The 16,181-nt window shown below is 46.4% G+C and overlaps 1 protein-coding gene across 13 annotated transcripts in view; it reads left to right on the top strand.

Annotated features, from left to right (window-relative positions):
- Atpalpha (sodium/potassium-transporting ATPase subunit alpha) overlaps positions 1 to 16,181 on the top strand; it is a 201,627-nt gene that overhangs the window by 21,468 nt on the left and 163,978 nt on the right. Inside the window, exon 1 of one of the 13 annotated variants that reach the window (XM_071661208.1) lies at positions 9,015 to 9,160. The exons of 8 other annotated variants lie outside the window; for them this stretch is intronic. The gene's annotated coding sequence lies outside the window, so the exon portion shown is untranslated. Of the gene's footprint in view, positions 1 to 9,014; positions 9,161 to 16,181 lie in introns of those variants that run through there. 4 more of the 13 variants (XM_071661201.1, XM_071661207.1, XM_071661210.1 and 1 more) reach the window with 4 other exon arrangements.

Here is a 16,181-nt window from a genome sequence, read left to right as displayed (position 1 = left end):
TCATTAGTGTGTACAGTTTACATTATTTATATCAGTAGGAGCCTCTGGTGTCCTACTGATGGTCTGGGAAGAGGTTCTGCGTGTTGAGAGAAGCATTGAGTATGTCACCCCGGAGTGGTGGGGATGCTGTGTGTGTGAGGGGCTGGTATTCACACGTTGCCCTCACACATCCTGGCCAAGCTCAGTGCTTTATGCCGATTCTAGCGAGAGTGTGGACCAGGTCCAACCCCGTGCTGGGTGTGGGGGTGGGTGTGGGGATTTTGGTGGTGGTGTGTTGGTCGTGGTGTGGTGTCTGCTGTGGTCATGGGTGGTAACGGAATGAGCGTGTGGTGAAAGGGTGATTGGCGCTGGTGGTGTGTGGTGGTGGTGGTGGTGATGGTGGTGGTGGTGGTGATGGTGGTGGTGGTGGTGGTGATGGTGGTGGTGGTGATGGTGGTGATGGTGGTGGTGGTGGTGATGGTGGTGGTGGTGGTGATGGTGGTGATGGTGGTGATGGTGGTGATGGTGGTGATGGTGGTGGTGGTGGTGATGGTGGTGGTCGTCGTGTAGGATGTATGATGATAAAGACTGTGTGGTGGTTGTCGTTCCTGTCGTACCGATGATGTCATGGTCGTAGTCGTAGTGGTAGACGGTCGTACCTTTAGCATAGTGTAGTGTAGATGGATGGTCGTTAGGTCGTTAGGGTTCACGTATAATACAAGACGACCCCCACACCTCTCAGGTACTGAGGGAGAGAGAGAGAGAGAGAGAGAGAGAGAGAGAGAGAGAGAGAGAGAGAGAGAGAGAGAGAGAGAGAGAGAGAGAGAGTCGTGTTCTTACCACCATAACTACTGTCACCCCTTACTAAACCACCTCAGGTTCCTTGAACGACCCGAGGGTCAGCAGGACTATAAATGTGGCAAAGGAGGGAAAAAAATATATGACCTCCAGGACAGAAACATGTGGTGGAAAGATGGGAGACACTTGGCAACCGGTGTCTTGACCTATAAAAGGATGTGAGCCAGTTGAGCAAGACGGTTTGATCCCTCGAGCACGACGCCACCGTTACGGCCGCTAGATGTAAAAGATCTCGTCCCCAACTTGACCCCAGAGGGTCAGGTCAAGGTCCAGCGATCATCGAGGCAAAGTGAACGCATTACAGATTCTCTTGGCGTACTGTGCGAATAATGTTCCAACTTTACAACACTACGAACTCCCTTTTCAGTGGAAACACTAAATCCAATCATATATATATATATATATATATATATATGAAGGTGCGCGTTCATATGCACTTTATTCGTATATATATATATATATATATATATATATATATATATATATATATATATATATATATATATATATATATATATATATATATACTCGCATATCCTGCTTTAGTGAGGTAGAATTTAGAGACTGAAGGCTAAGCCATAAAGGAAAAAATCCTTACTTTTCCTCACCATGAAAGCTAGACATTTAGAATGTGATTAGTACTGAAGGAAAACCATCCCCCCCCCCCCCCCACCCACACTAGCACGGATGAGACACACACATAGAACAGTTCAATTCTTGTTATACCTCCATATGTATTCCTCCTCCTCAGTGAAGAAGAGAGGGAGACAATGCACCAGACATTATCTCATGTTGCTTGAGTCATTCAACTCGAAATTATATTTATGTTTACGCTGGTGATGTGAACTGGAGATAGTGTGATCGAAATAAATTTTTTTCCTCTATCTGTGTCCAGACACAGCATTGCTGTGATGGTCTGGAGTAGGGGGCAAGGGCAGGTGGAAGCATGTATAGGGCGAACAGTGGGTACAATACATGGGCATAGGTGGGTGATAGGTGGGCCCTGTGATGGTGTGGGTGACGGATGGGTGGAGGCAAGCATAGGCCGTACAGTGGGCTCTGGCATCGATATAGTGTGCACTCGAATCATTCCTCTCTCGATCAACCGAATCATTCCTTGATGAACGGATTTCGTCCGGGTAACCTAATCGTTCCTCATCAATCCAATCATCCTTCCTAATCTTCCGGATCACTTGAAATTTAGTCATGTTTGAATAATGTTGTGAATGTTTTTGCTCGATATGTTGTTTATTTGTTTGTTTGTTTGTCTTTGTTTGTTGTGTGTGTGTGTGTGTGTGTGTGTACACTTTGTCCGAGTCTGTGTACCACCCTCTCCTGTACATGTTTACATACAGAGGGGAGGGGGGGGGGAATGATTGCAGATATTTACTGAACTATGTGAGGAAGATTATGTTCTATATCTCAAGTGTTTACAGATGTATATTGCCCGTCTCTCTGACATTCTCTTCAAGTGTTTGTGGTGAATTTTTCTTCTTCCTGACGCGTTGATGTGGCGTCAGGAACTCACGAACAATGGCCTCATTTGCGCTCCTCCATTCACTAGCTGTCATGTATAGAGTACTAAAACCATCGCCTACCATCCACACACCCTGAAGTCCTACACACTTTTCCTTGACTTATATACCGACCGCTTCATTTTTGCCCTGGTTCAGCCCCCATTGACAGCACGTCGCCCCCCGTCCACCACGTCGATCCATTTCATTCTATCCCATGCACTCTTTAATTTTTTCTTCTTCTTTTTACCATAATTCATAAGCAGGCGGTTGTGACAGACGGAAGAATATACAGTAGACAGGCGGATTGTCCAAGAGACAGAGAGAGACAGACACAGACGTCTCGTCACATGCCGGCGCGCCACTGTCTGTTCGCTGGGGGACACCGTGAAAGCCCGTCCACGAATAGCGTCACTGTTATGAAGGTCTGACAGAAATAGTCATGGGTCGAGGCCAATCAGGGGGTGCGGGGGGGGGGGGGGGTTAGTAGAAGGTGCTGCAATAGCCCCCCAGTGTAACACCAGTCTGTAACTTACACACACACACACACACACACACACACACACACACACACACGCACACACACACACACATAGCCACACCAGCACTAGAACACACATACACTCCTCCTCCGCCTCCTCCTCAACCCCCTCCCTAACACCCCCCCCCCCTTTCCCAGCTGGCAGCCCCCCTTCCACTTGGCATCCTCTGTATCTTGGCTCTGGTGTTGATGTAGTGTTTCCTGTTGTCGAAGTGTTTTGTGTCTTGCTTTTATTTCGGCGCTTGCTTGCTTGCTTCTGTGGTCACTTGCTTGCTTGCTTCTATATTCACTTGCTTGCTTGCTTCTATAGTCACTTGTTTGCATGCTTGCTTCTGTGGTTGCTTGCTTGCTTGCTTCTGTGATCACTTGCTTGCTTGTTTCCTTCCATCTTGAACTTCTTGTTTGACTGCCTCTTTTCTTTCTTGCTTCCTTCCGTGTGTCCTTGCTTGCTTGCTTTTAAGTGATACTTTGTCTTACAAGAATTACAGTGTCTTACAATATAATGACCCCTCATCATCTGTAGCCCTATATTGACCCCTCATCTTGATTTCTGATTCAGTTCAGCGAGAGAGACATCATGTTTACATTTTGATTCCCTGTACAATTTTACCCACGTGTTTTCCTTCATTTCCCGACGTAAATCATTTATCTGTTGACGTTAACCGACGTAAATCATTTACTTGTTTTCGTGTTCAACCGCCAGTTTGGGTTCCGTTATGTTGTGTTTACGTCGGGTATTGAAGCGATATGGCGTCTCCCATGTGTTGCATAGAAGTAGTAACATGTATTGCTTTGTGTTGCTTGGAGTGTTATAACCTGAGGGCCGTATAGGGCACCAGGGTGATGTTTCAGGACAGGGTTCCAGGCTGTGGCTTGGGGACCAGACAGGGCGCCAGTGAGGAAGCCAGGGTGTAGGGCGAAGAAGAGAAAAAAAGCTGGGGTACAGACCAGACATCTTTGAACAATGGTTTGTCAGTGTGAGAGCAAAACAGGGTGCTTAAAGGTGGGGGATGGGGAGGTAGGTAGTGTGTTAAGGGTGTAAGACAGTGTGTCGGGGATTTTAAGGGTGAGAGAACTAGTAGAGGCTTGGTGGTAGGGTGAGGGGCATTGTTGTCACCACGGGAAATATGGCAAGGAGTGTGGCAGTAGAAACATGGCGGTAGGGTGATGGAAGATGGCATATAGTAAGTGTCAGGGAGGGAGGGAGGGGTGGTGGTGTGGGATGGAGTTACGACGGGTGTCAAGGGTGATGGCTGTCATGACGGGGGAGTAATAGTGTCATGTGTGTCATGCTGTCTTCTCGCTTGCTTGCCTGCCTGGCCTTCCCTCTCCTCTCCTCCTCCTCCCCCCCCCCACTAATTCATCTTTCATCCCTCAACGCATATATATATATATATATATATATATATATATATATATATATATATATATATATATATATATATATATATATATATATATATACATATATATATATATATACACACCTTATTACCTCAGGGCGCCCTTCTATGCGGCGCAGACAGCGCTTAGGAAGCCCCTAACATGTCGAGCAGGCGGGACCACAGGTCAAGAAGTGTGGTGATGTGTGTGTGTGTGTGTGTGTGTGTACGAGGGAGTTGGGAAGTAGGTGCTCTGTGTCGTGTGATAAGGTTGTAATGGGTGTTTGTAATGGTAAAGTTGATGGATGGTGTCCAGAACGTATCAAGATGGGAAAGGATATCTAGTACATGTCTGAGGGTTGGACTTTCACGAGGATGGATGTCTCGTGTGGTGCTTTTACTTCTCTGGGTTGGAAGGTCTGGTTATGAAGTGCTTGTTCAGATTATTTTGGTGTGTAATTGTTTTGTCATTGTTGTGTTGTTTGAGGGAGGGAGGGAGGGAGGGGTGATTTCGAAGGATAGGTTGTTGCAGTGTGAGGCAGGGGTAAGTTTATTTCGGTAGGGACCGAGTACCGTGCATGCCGGGCTGGGGGTGCGAGTGTATTGTACGTGTTTGTGTCTCATTGTACAGGTGGTTAAATGGTTGTAATTGTAAGGTTGTGGGAGTGATTGTAGCTAGTTCTGTAGCGGGATGAGTGACCAGACAGACTTTTTTTTTCTTTTTTGCGTACGTGATTTAGCTTGGAGTAGATGAATGGTTTATGGAGGACTCTGAGGGACGTATTTCTGGTGTGACCCTGGGTGTTGGTGGGTGTTCTGAGGCGTTTGTTCGCGGTCTGTGTGTTGATGTTTGTGATGTAGGTGGAGAGGAGGAGTAGTAGTAGTGTATGAATGTCACGTGTGTGTCGTATGTGGTAACCCCAGAATGGAGTTCTGTTCGGTGGGCGTGGTTGATCAGTGAGGTGACAGGAGGGTGTAGGGTGAACCCTTGTCCGTCAGGGGTCAAGTGGGCGATGTGGTGATGCGGTGTTCCGCGGTAAGCCACTGTTGTACGGTAGTGGTATGAGGTATCGTTGCACGCATGCGTGGTATATTGTAAGGTCATACACATGTGAGAGGGCCAACTCCACCACACTGTGTTCGGGAGGAGGTGGTGGAAAGTCGCGTAGGAAAAGATCAAGGAAAGTTGGAGAAAGAAGTGCTTCTTGGGCACCTCCATTGTAGCGCCTTGTGATTTTGGACCATTTTCGATGAAAGAGCGCTAATGTTACCCTGGGCCTTCCTCAAAGTTCCTGCAGCCCAAGGAGACGCTACTTCCGGCAGCATGGAAACGTAGACTCCTTGATAGGCTAACGTTTGTGAGGCTGATTAGTAAACTGAGCACGATAGTATCACCCTTGGGGTATGATGACCTGGGGCACTGTGACCTGACTGGTAGCGGGTCGGGTCAAAGGTGAAAGGGTCCCAAAGACCCAGTGTTTTTGTTGGTGCCAGTGTTGGTGGTGCCAGTGTTGGTGGTGCCAATGTTGTTGGCGATAACTAGGTGGCCGCTGGTATTGCTGGAGATAAAGGGTGTTGGTGCTCTTTGTTGGTGATACAAGAGGTGACGGCAGGTGAAGGTGTCATCACCAACAGTGAGGGAGGCCAGACCAGCCAGACCTACCCCCACCCCACTCTCTCTCTCTCTCTCTCTCTCTCTCTCTCTCTCTCTCTCTCTCTCTCTCTCTCTCTCTCTCTCTCTCTCTCTCTCTCTCTCTCTCTCTCTCTCACCAGCCAGTCTCCACCGCAGCTTCTCTCCCCCCCCCCCGGCCACACTGATAAGCGTTATCAGCTTATCTTCATAAGAAATGACCGGGTAATAGATTGGGTGCATATCTGGTACGCCATGATGCTACCCTGGATGTATTTGTACTGTATTTTGTATTTTGTATTGGTCGCTGTATTATCTCTGGCTGGTCGGAGGAGGTTCATAACGATTCCTTTGTCAGAAAATTCATAAGTGTTTTAATACAGATTATGTAATGGGTGCAGAAATACATAATTCATGGGTACAGTATCCCAAGATCAAGAGATATGCAGCAGTTACAGAACTGACGCAATGTTTTGCGTACAGTGACGCAAGGAATGACATAACGTAGGTACAAAAATAACATGACTTGTGAAGTACAGCAAAAATACATAAGGCTATGGGTACAGCAACGCAAGAAAGAAAACGGGAGTACAACAAAAAAAATACGATATTTTTATTATCATTATTATTATTATTATTATTATTATTATTATTATTATTATTATTATTATTGCCTCGCAAACGCGGGAGACAGCGACAAAGCAAAAAAAAAAAAAAAATTATTATTATTGTTATTATTATCATTATCATTATTATTATTATTATTATTATTATTATTATTATTATAACATTGGTCCCTGTTCACTATCACATTTATACCTGTTCATTATAGAACATTCTTGTTTAACATTGTCACTTATTTATATTAACTGAGAATGTTAATAACTTATTAAAGAGCCTCAGGTTAATGTTGAAATGGTTGTTTGATTGTAGTATGTTATGAACGATAAATGTTATTAATTATCATTAACATAACTGCAGGTTAATTTCAAAATTGCTGATGTTAATCATCTTGAACACGACGGTGCGACATTTGAGAACGACGGTACGACACTTGAGCACGACGGTACGACGCTTGAGCACGACGGTACGACACTTGAGCACGACGGTACGACACTTGAGCACGACGGTACGACGCTTGAGCACGACGGTACGACACTTGAGCACGACGGTACGACGCTTGAGCACGACGGTACGACACTTGAGCACGACGGTACGACACTTGAACATTTGAGCACGACGGTAACTGACGACTTGAGCATGACGGTACGACACTTGAGCACAGACGGTCGACACTTGAGCTACGACGGTACGACACTTGAGCACGACGGTACGACACTTGAGCACGACGGTACGACGCTTGAGCACGACGGTACGACGCTTGAGCACGACGGTACGACACTTGAGCACGACGGTACGACGCTTGAGCACGACGGTACGACATTTGAGCACGACGGTACGACACTTGAGCACGACGGTACGACGCTTGAGCACGACGTTACGACACTTGAGCACGACGGTACGACGCTTGAGCACGACGGTACGACGCTTGAGCACAACGGTACGACATTTGAGCACGACGGTACGACACTTGAGCACGACGATACGACATTTGAGCACAACGGTACGACATTTGAGCACGACGGTACGACATTTGAGCACAACGGTACGACATTTGAGCTCGACGGTACGACACTTGAGCACGACGATACAGTCAGTTGATATACATCGAAGAGACGAAGCTAGGACTGTTATATTTCTCTCTTGTGTCTCCCGTGATGATGTGATTATTACACGAAAGTGCACTTGGGAACTTTTCGTGTTTCATTTTCCCCGTGGACTCATAGGAATATCTTGATCACGCGCAAAATTGTGATCCTTTCCAATATATATATATATATATATATATATATATATATATATATATATATATATATATATATATATATATATATATATATATATATATATAGACATGCGATGATAAGCGGTGTGTCTGAGTAGCTGGACGGCAGTTGATAAGGGGGTGTAGTGGCGGTGGTATTGTTGATGCTGATAAGATGAGAGAGAGAGAGAGAGAGAGAGAGAGAGAGAGAGAGAGAGAGAGAGAGAGAGAGAGAGAGAGAGAGAGAGAGAGAGAGAGAGAAATGAAGCTGAACTCTGGGGGTCAAATTACCATTTTATCATCATTCCCCCCCCCTCCCCCCTTACTACAAAGCCGTTGGTGATGGACGAAGGCGAACACGTACTTAATGTAATCCTGTGTTACGTGCCCACTTAAATGCAATTACGTAATTGTACCGTACGGGAAGGGCAGTCTTCATACACTCGTGGTGGGATCCTACCCAAATGTAACTTAACCTGCAGTTCATGTCATGTGCAACTTTGTGTGGACGTAGATATTTGAATATTCTCCAATTTCATTAAAAGAAAAAACACATATCTTTCTCAAGTTGAAATTCTCTAATTCAAGGTGTTCCATTTCCATTATGACTCTACTATACATTCTCTTCTTCCTCATTATTTCTCATTATCTCTTCAGTTGCAAAAAGGAAAACGATTTTAGAATTATTGATCTTACGACCGGTTCGTCCCAAAGGCCATGTTCAGAGCTGGACATATTCGTAGGGTCGAAGCAGGTGACATATTCGTAGGGTCGAAGCAGGTGACATATTCGTTGGGTCGAAGCAGGTGACATATTCGTTGGGTCGAAGCAGAAGAAATATTCCCACAATATTCAGGGCAATGAGGAATTTCATGACGTTGGTAGCGAACGGTCTGAACCACTGAACCGAATCATCAGCCAATCAGAAGCCAGTGAGGACAGGATTTATAGCTGTTTGCCAGTTCGCTAATGGTCGTTAAGGTGAGATTGGCTGTTACATTGACCATTGGTGATGATATATATATATATGTATATACAGTTGGGGATTTTGGAGGATGTTGGAGAGGAGATGGGGGTAAAGGGGATCAGATCCCCACCATCTCCTCCCCAATCCCCCAATCTCTTAAGGGAGGGAGAGGGAAAAAGTCACGGATTCGAACCGTTCGAATCTTTTGGGTTCATTCATTTATAACCTTTCGAATCGTATTTTTTCCCTGCCGTCTTCAGAAACCTTGACCGGCCTGGGGTGATCGGACGTGTGTTCTCCTGTGCGTTTTTTGTGGGTATTTTTTTCAAGTTACGTGTTCGCCTTTCTCGTGTGTGTGGAGGGGAGGCCCCAAGCTGCTGAGGTAACTTCAGGGGTTTAAAAAGGTGAGTGAGAAAAGGCTATAATTTGACATACCAGCTTCAACTTAAATAGTCAAACCCCCGGCTCTCAGTGCATACCACCATGACACCTCGGCTCTCTCTCTCTCTCTCTCTCTCTCTCTCTCTCTCTCTCTCTCTCTCTCTCTCTCTCTCTCTCTTTATACACAACCTCTCGAACGCCCTTTTGTGGCGAGCAGTGTCGCCACTTTTAATGTATATACAGAGAGTATGTTGTCCACGTCGTCAACACTGCTTCATAGGGAGGAGGAACTAACCCTCTCCCACCCTCGCCACACACACACACACACCTCCTCCTCCTCCTCCGACCCTCCCTCCGCCACATCCTGCACACCCAACACAGGTCGTTAGATTACCGGCAGTTACCAAATATGTTCCGTGTTATCATTGGGTCTTTGGAGGTTTTTATTGTCCAATTTTTGACTTAGATTTAGGGTCTTAGATCCTCTGAGCTCCCTTCTATGAATGTGGGAGGGGTTGGGGAGGGTGGGTAGGCGGGGCACTGTAACTAGCCCTGTAACGTGTAACATATAGGGCTGTAAGTGATTTAAGTTACCAGTTTCCCTTAATTTCTGGTTTCTAAAGGCGATGTATCTGTTCTCTAAATATGTCATATTAATCAGATTGTGTGTGTTTGTGTGTGTGTGTTTTGCTAATGTATGTAGATCCTTATTATGTGGCGTGTGTTGTCTACATATGTAAACTGTTGCGCCAATGGTTCATATTGTTTCGAAATTTTGGGTGCAGTCTTGTTAATGATGTGTATTTTGTTGCGGTATTTTGGCTATAGTCTTGCTATTAGTTAGTTATTGTGCCGATATTTTGGCTATTTTCCTGCCAGCGGTTAGGTATTGTGCCGATATTTTGGCTACAGACTTACCAGTGGTTACGTATTGTGCCGATATTTTGGGTGTACTTTTGTGGTCTTTTGTTTGAAATACGAGAACTTTTGGGTTCTGTTCCTTGTCATTCGGATATTTTGGTTGTTCAAACCCTCCTGCTCTTGTGTCCTCGTTGTCTCTTGTATTTTAGTTTGTATTTTAGATATAGATTCTCGTCGGCTAACCTGTATTGTCTGTGTACGTATGATGTTGCACGAGACTGTGTGAGGTAAACCATCTCTTACCGTGCTTTGAGGTCCACAACATTGGACCTCCACCTTATAAGTAAACCCACGAGATTTCGGATATATGGTCTATTTGGCTCCACCCTGTGGACTTGTGTTGATTTGGCACCACTATGTTGGATTATTGGGTCTATTTGGCACCATTGTGGGCTTATTGGGTCTATATGGCACCACTGTGGGGATATTGGGTCTATTTGGCACCACTCTGTGAGCTTATTGGGTCTATTTGGCACCACCCTCTGGACTTAGTAATCTAATTGGCACCACCCTGTGGACTTAGTGGTTTAATTGGCACCACTCTATGGACACTGTAGTCTATTTGGCACCACCCTGCGGACTTAGTGGTCTATTTGGCAACAGCGTGTGGACCTACGTTGATGTATACTGTTTGGTGTTGACGCGCGAGGAGAAGCCAGCCACTGGGCCAACACTGAAGTGCGCCTGGATGACAGACGTGTGGTGGGTGCAGCCAGGAAGGTGGTCAAGGTAGAGGTGCTGGAGGACAAAATACCACTGCTGTAGTGAAGATGAAGGTGGCGGCGGGACGTGGGACTGTAGTGAAGGTGGCGGCGGGGCGTGGGACTGTAGTGAAGATACCTCGGAGGAGAAAACGGTTGACCAGAGATAGAGAGATAGACAGACTTACGTATGGACGGTGTGGGGAGCGAGAGATGTCTCTGGGGGAAGGAATAGCGCTTCCGTGAGAGAGAGAGAGAGAGAGAGAGAGAGAGAGAGAGAGAGAGAGAGAGAGAGAGAGAGAGAGAGAGAGAGAGAGAGAGATTGTCTCTCGTACTCTTGCGGGTGTTGAACGTGAGGGGGGGGCATGTCTGGAATGGCTGGAAGGCAAGAGTAGCGTGTGTGTGTGTGTGTGTGTGTGTGTGTGTGTGTGTGTGTGTGTGTGTGTTCCAGGAGGGAAACATACAGCAGGTGTAGACCGATGCCTTCCACCTCTCTCTCTCTCTCTCTCTCTCTCTCTCTCTCTCTCTCTCTCTCCACCCACCACTGCACCCTAACGCCCTCCGCCATCCATATCTCACTCCCCACACACCCCCTTCAGAGTGTTTAGTTTCCTCCCTCCCTCCCTCGTAAGCTATATACTCTCCCCAGCCACCCGTTCAACCTTCTCCCCCTCCTAAACCATACCCTTCCCTACCAAACAACCAGATTGCCTACCCTCTCAAAGCCAGTAACCCGATCTGGTAGAGCTGGTCTCCGTGCACGGCTTGGGATCTTTGAAGCCATGACTGGCTCTTGCATCTCTTGTACATTTTCCTTTGCAACAGCTGTATTATGTATACACAGTGTTGATAATGGCCATATTATAATGAATTGTACTGATATTTTTCTTTATATTGTGGAGGGTATATTTTGAACATGAAAGTATGTGGAAAGTTTATAAGGACTGGTTGAACGAACGTTGGAGTACAAACACACACACACACACACACTAGATGTGTGGAGGCTTGGGTAAGTGGCACACACACACACACACACACACACACACACACACACACACACAGCCGCCGCCGGGGTAAACTAGGAAAAGTTCACCTCGCGTCACTTGCGACACAAAACAGTTTGACATTCCATCTTGTTCTTTTAATTTGTATTTTGTTTGCTTTTTCACAAAGGTTTTATAGTGTTAGTGGCATTTTTGTGAGCTGATACTGCGTAGGCAACCGAATGCCATCTCTCTCTCTCTCTCTCTCTCTCTCTCTCTCTCTATATATATATATATATATATATATATATATATATATATATACACAATCACACTGGTCCATGATGAAAGTTGTAAAGGTGAAATCGCACTTCAGTAGGGGTTCATACAATTATAGTTAACATGTAAATTTTCTATACATGTGGCACGTCATGTTTCGTGGAGACAATCCACCACATCAGACGCTGCTGCCACTACTTAACAAAGTTATTTAATTCCCAACATCACACATGAGTCCCGCCGTCCAGCACCAATCTGTACAGACCAACCACTGTCCGCTTTGTCTGGCAGTAACTGTTGTTTGAAGAGTGATTAAGGAGGGTCACGTGGCGAGGGTTGACTTGGGTAGCTGGGTGTGTCATGAACAATTTTTTTGTTTTCGTGTTATGTCAGTTCTCTGTAGGAAATGCACTATTCCCAGCTGCTACTTCCCCTCGTTTGTGTGTTAATGCCAACCACACGAGGCTTAACCGTTATATCAACCGCATTCACTCCTTGAACTGTGAAGCTGTGGAATTCTGTCACCTCTGGCCTGTCCCATCTACCTACAACCTTTCCACCTTCCAAGAGTCAGGTGTATAAACACCTGGGGAACTGTAATTGAATTCAGTATTTTTCTTGCACTCTACTTTTACCATCGTCCGAGAGATGGCCTTGATGAGGGCATGTTTCTCTTCGTGCCATTTATGTTCCATTGATATTTATGTGATTATATATATATATATATATATATATATATATATATATATATATATATATATATATATATATATATATATATATATATACAATGTTTGCTAATAACTACAAGAAAAAATAGAACAAGTCCCAAGTGCATTTTCATGTTGTGATAAACGAAATTGCACTCGAGACTTGCAATGTTTCATTATTCCTCCTGGTTAATAGCTGATGTGTGTAGGGGGGAGGGGGGGGGGAGTCTTACACCCGTTGGGCCTCGTCTCTTCAACAATTAGTACTATCATCCACCTTGTTCAATCCACGTATATTGTTAGCATTAACAATGTCCTCAGTCATTTTATTCCATTCATCCACCACACTTGCACTATACAAGTACTTCTTTACATCTGTGTGTGTGTGTGTGTGAGGGCGGCTGGGTGGGAGTGGGGGAATCATACAATTATAGGTCATTATCTGAGCTAAAATGGGTGACTGCTTGGCTCTTGGTGGCAACTGGACTCAGGCCTGCTTGGCTTAGGTCCCTTGGCTCACGAGGGAGCTATGCTCACGCCGGGCTTGGCTCACACACCTGAATACAATTGCCGCCAACGTTTTTGGTCCCAGATATGTTGGCGAGTCTCACTGATTGGGTGAGCTCGCAGGGAAACCCTTGGGAGGTTGTGATTTACAATATGGATCCTGGAAGGCTTCAGTGATTTACTGTTTGGATCCTGGAAGGTTATGTGATTTACAATCTGGAACCTGGAAGGCTTCGGTAATTTACCTTCAGGATCCCCGTAAGGTCGTTGAGCAGACAACTAATTCCGCTCGTCGTCTCTACAAGTAAACAGGGTGAGGTCGTCTTCGACCTGGCCCCTCTGAAGGTCGTCACCTAACCTCCAATGTTTACCAGGACCTCGACCTTCCTCCAGAGGCCTTCATAACCTCCTCTGTTTACCTTCTGGAAAGGCATCTTGTTGACAAAGGAGGGGTGTTGTCGTGAAGGGTATGTGGTGGTTGAAGGAGGGAGAGGGGGCTCTGGGCGCCGTAGGAAGTTAAGAATTGCTCGATGCAAGACGAGCAAATCGGTAGAAATAGCTAACTTGATCATTTAGTCCGAAGGTCTTGCGCTGGAAACGGAATGTCTGGAAGTTCTTTGATTCTCTCTGCATCTCTTGATTTCCTTTCCAGCAGTGACGCAAGTCAGTCATGCTGGCTCAAGTTGGTCACACTCATCAGAAAGCCTTCTGCTAGAAGCGGAATCTCAGGACTTTCCTCAACTCTCTTCTCGCATCTCTTGACTTACTTTCCAGCAGAGACGAGGATCAGTCAATCTAGCTTTATTGGATCATTTGATCAGAAGTTCCTCTGCTGGAAAGGGAATGTCTGGACGGGCTTTAATTGTGTTTACATCTCCTGGGTTCCTCTCCAGCGCGTTCATTATACATGGCCTCTCCCCCAACCCTCCCAAGTCTTTACCATCATCCACTGGACCCCCCCAGATGCCGGCAGCCATCCAGGCAGCCTGGGTCAACAGAGGACACAGCCCCGCGCTGGCTGGCCTGCCTCGCTGGTGTCTCTCATATTGAAATGAACGTTGAAAAGGTCGATTGTGGCGAGTCAACAGAGGCTAGCGGGTGTGTGTGTGTGTGTGTGTGTGTGTGTGTGTGTGAGAGAGAGAGAGAGAGAGAGAGAGAGAGAGAGAGAGAGAGAGAGTGATGGAGGGAGAGTGGGTGTTCATAGGGAGTGAAAGGAGTGAAGGAAGAGACGGAGTTAAAGACGAGGAATAAGAGGATTTAAGAGCAGTAGATGAATGATGGCTGAATTTGGGGAGATGTATAATCCCGACCAGAGTAAACCAAGGTTTTACACGAGTAAACCAGTGGATAATGAAAACCAGAGTAAACCAAGGTTTAACACTTGAGTAAACCAGTGGATAATGAAGACCAGAGTAAACCACTCTTACGACGAGAACACTAGCGGAGACCAAAGTGAGGCGAGGAAATCCTGTCGAAGGAAAGGGAACAGATGCGAGGTCCTGGGATCAGGGATTGAGGTGGCCTCCCCGCCAAACCCTGAGGCAGAGGGGAAGACTCGCACGTTTAGGTGGGAAGGGAAGAGGAGCCTCCGGAGGAGGTATTGTGGGGACGAGTCCCCCCCCCATCGTCCCACCACACGGCCTTGCCTCCGACATCGACCTTACGTCGGGGTGAAATCGCTTTCACGGCCTGCACTAGACGCCTAGTCCGTTGTAATTATCTCCTAAAGCAGCTGACATTAACCTCGTGTGACCTTACGTGATGTAGGTCATAGGCTGGGGATTGGGCAGACAGATGACACCGACCTTCACAGCTGAAGGGCCTCCGTCTGCGTCAGACGTCCTCCAATCAACACTTCCTCTGGAATGATCGAGGCGCCAACCGCAATGACTTAGCAGCCACTCCCAGACGACAGTTGATACTTCTTGTATGGTTAAGCCAACGTGACTCGTGTATATACATACCTGGGCGTCATTGCCGTTGGCCAGTCAAGCGAAGGACTTCCCTCAGTGTGCATGAACGCTACTCTGGCGCCTTGAACGCCTCTTTTGCCCTGTGACTCCAGGCTTATCTATACCTTCACACGAGTCCTTCAGACTCCTCCTTTTCGGCAGCAGCCTTGGGTTACTCTGGTTCCTGTACCTTCGGCAGGACTTCCATGATACGTCACCAGACGCCTGTCTCCTGAAGCAGCTTGAACAACAGGACCTACCGCCATGCCTCCTGCACAGACCGGATCCGCCCCACTCGGCAACGCCCCCTCCCTTCTGCAGAAGCTCCACGAGACCTTCCATTCACACAACTCTATCATGGAATGCCTGCCTCAACCCCATGCACTTTCGCCAGCGCTATGGGAGCCCTGCCATCCTCATCTCGTATTCTGATTTAATCCTGCACTCCTTCCTCAGCAGTAGCTCCATACTTAACGCAAGAAAACATTGTGCCGTTGCTCACGATTTGTATATATTCCTTTTCTGGCCTCGCCATCACAAAAGAAGTTAGACATAATTACACACTAAAGCAGAAGAAAAAAATTATGCTGGAATTGTGATAACATCGTCGTCGGACAGCCTTAAGGGTCATTGCTTGGCACGCTGCATAATGTAGCGCAGTTCGCTATGCTTTTGGCACAAGTTTTTTTTTCTTAAGTCTGAGCTTGAGTCAGTCTAGTGATAATTTCGTTTTCCTCTTTGTTTTCTTCAGTTTATGGTGCGCTCATTATCTGTATATATTTTCTTAATGTATCCTGGTACCAGCTTCTTCCTGCCGGAGGGTAGGACTCCCACTGTACCGAGCGGGTGCTCAGCCAGCGATGACGACGCTGCAGGAAGACCCTCACCCACACACGAACGTTATTGAGGAGCAACACACCCTCTCAACCTGTCTCATCTATAGCAAGGGCTCCAATAAGGGCCGTGTCCAGCTCTGATCCCCCCCCCCCCC

This window comes from Panulirus ornatus, chromosome 73, assembly GCF_036320965.1.
Source record: "Panulirus ornatus isolate Po-2019 chromosome 73, ASM3632096v1, whole genome shotgun sequence".
Classification (NCBI taxonomy): domain Eukaryota; kingdom Metazoa; phylum Arthropoda; class Malacostraca; order Decapoda; family Palinuridae; genus Panulirus; species Panulirus ornatus.
Note: the sequence above shows the minus strand (reverse complement) of the source record. Positions and strands in the feature narration are given on the sequence as shown.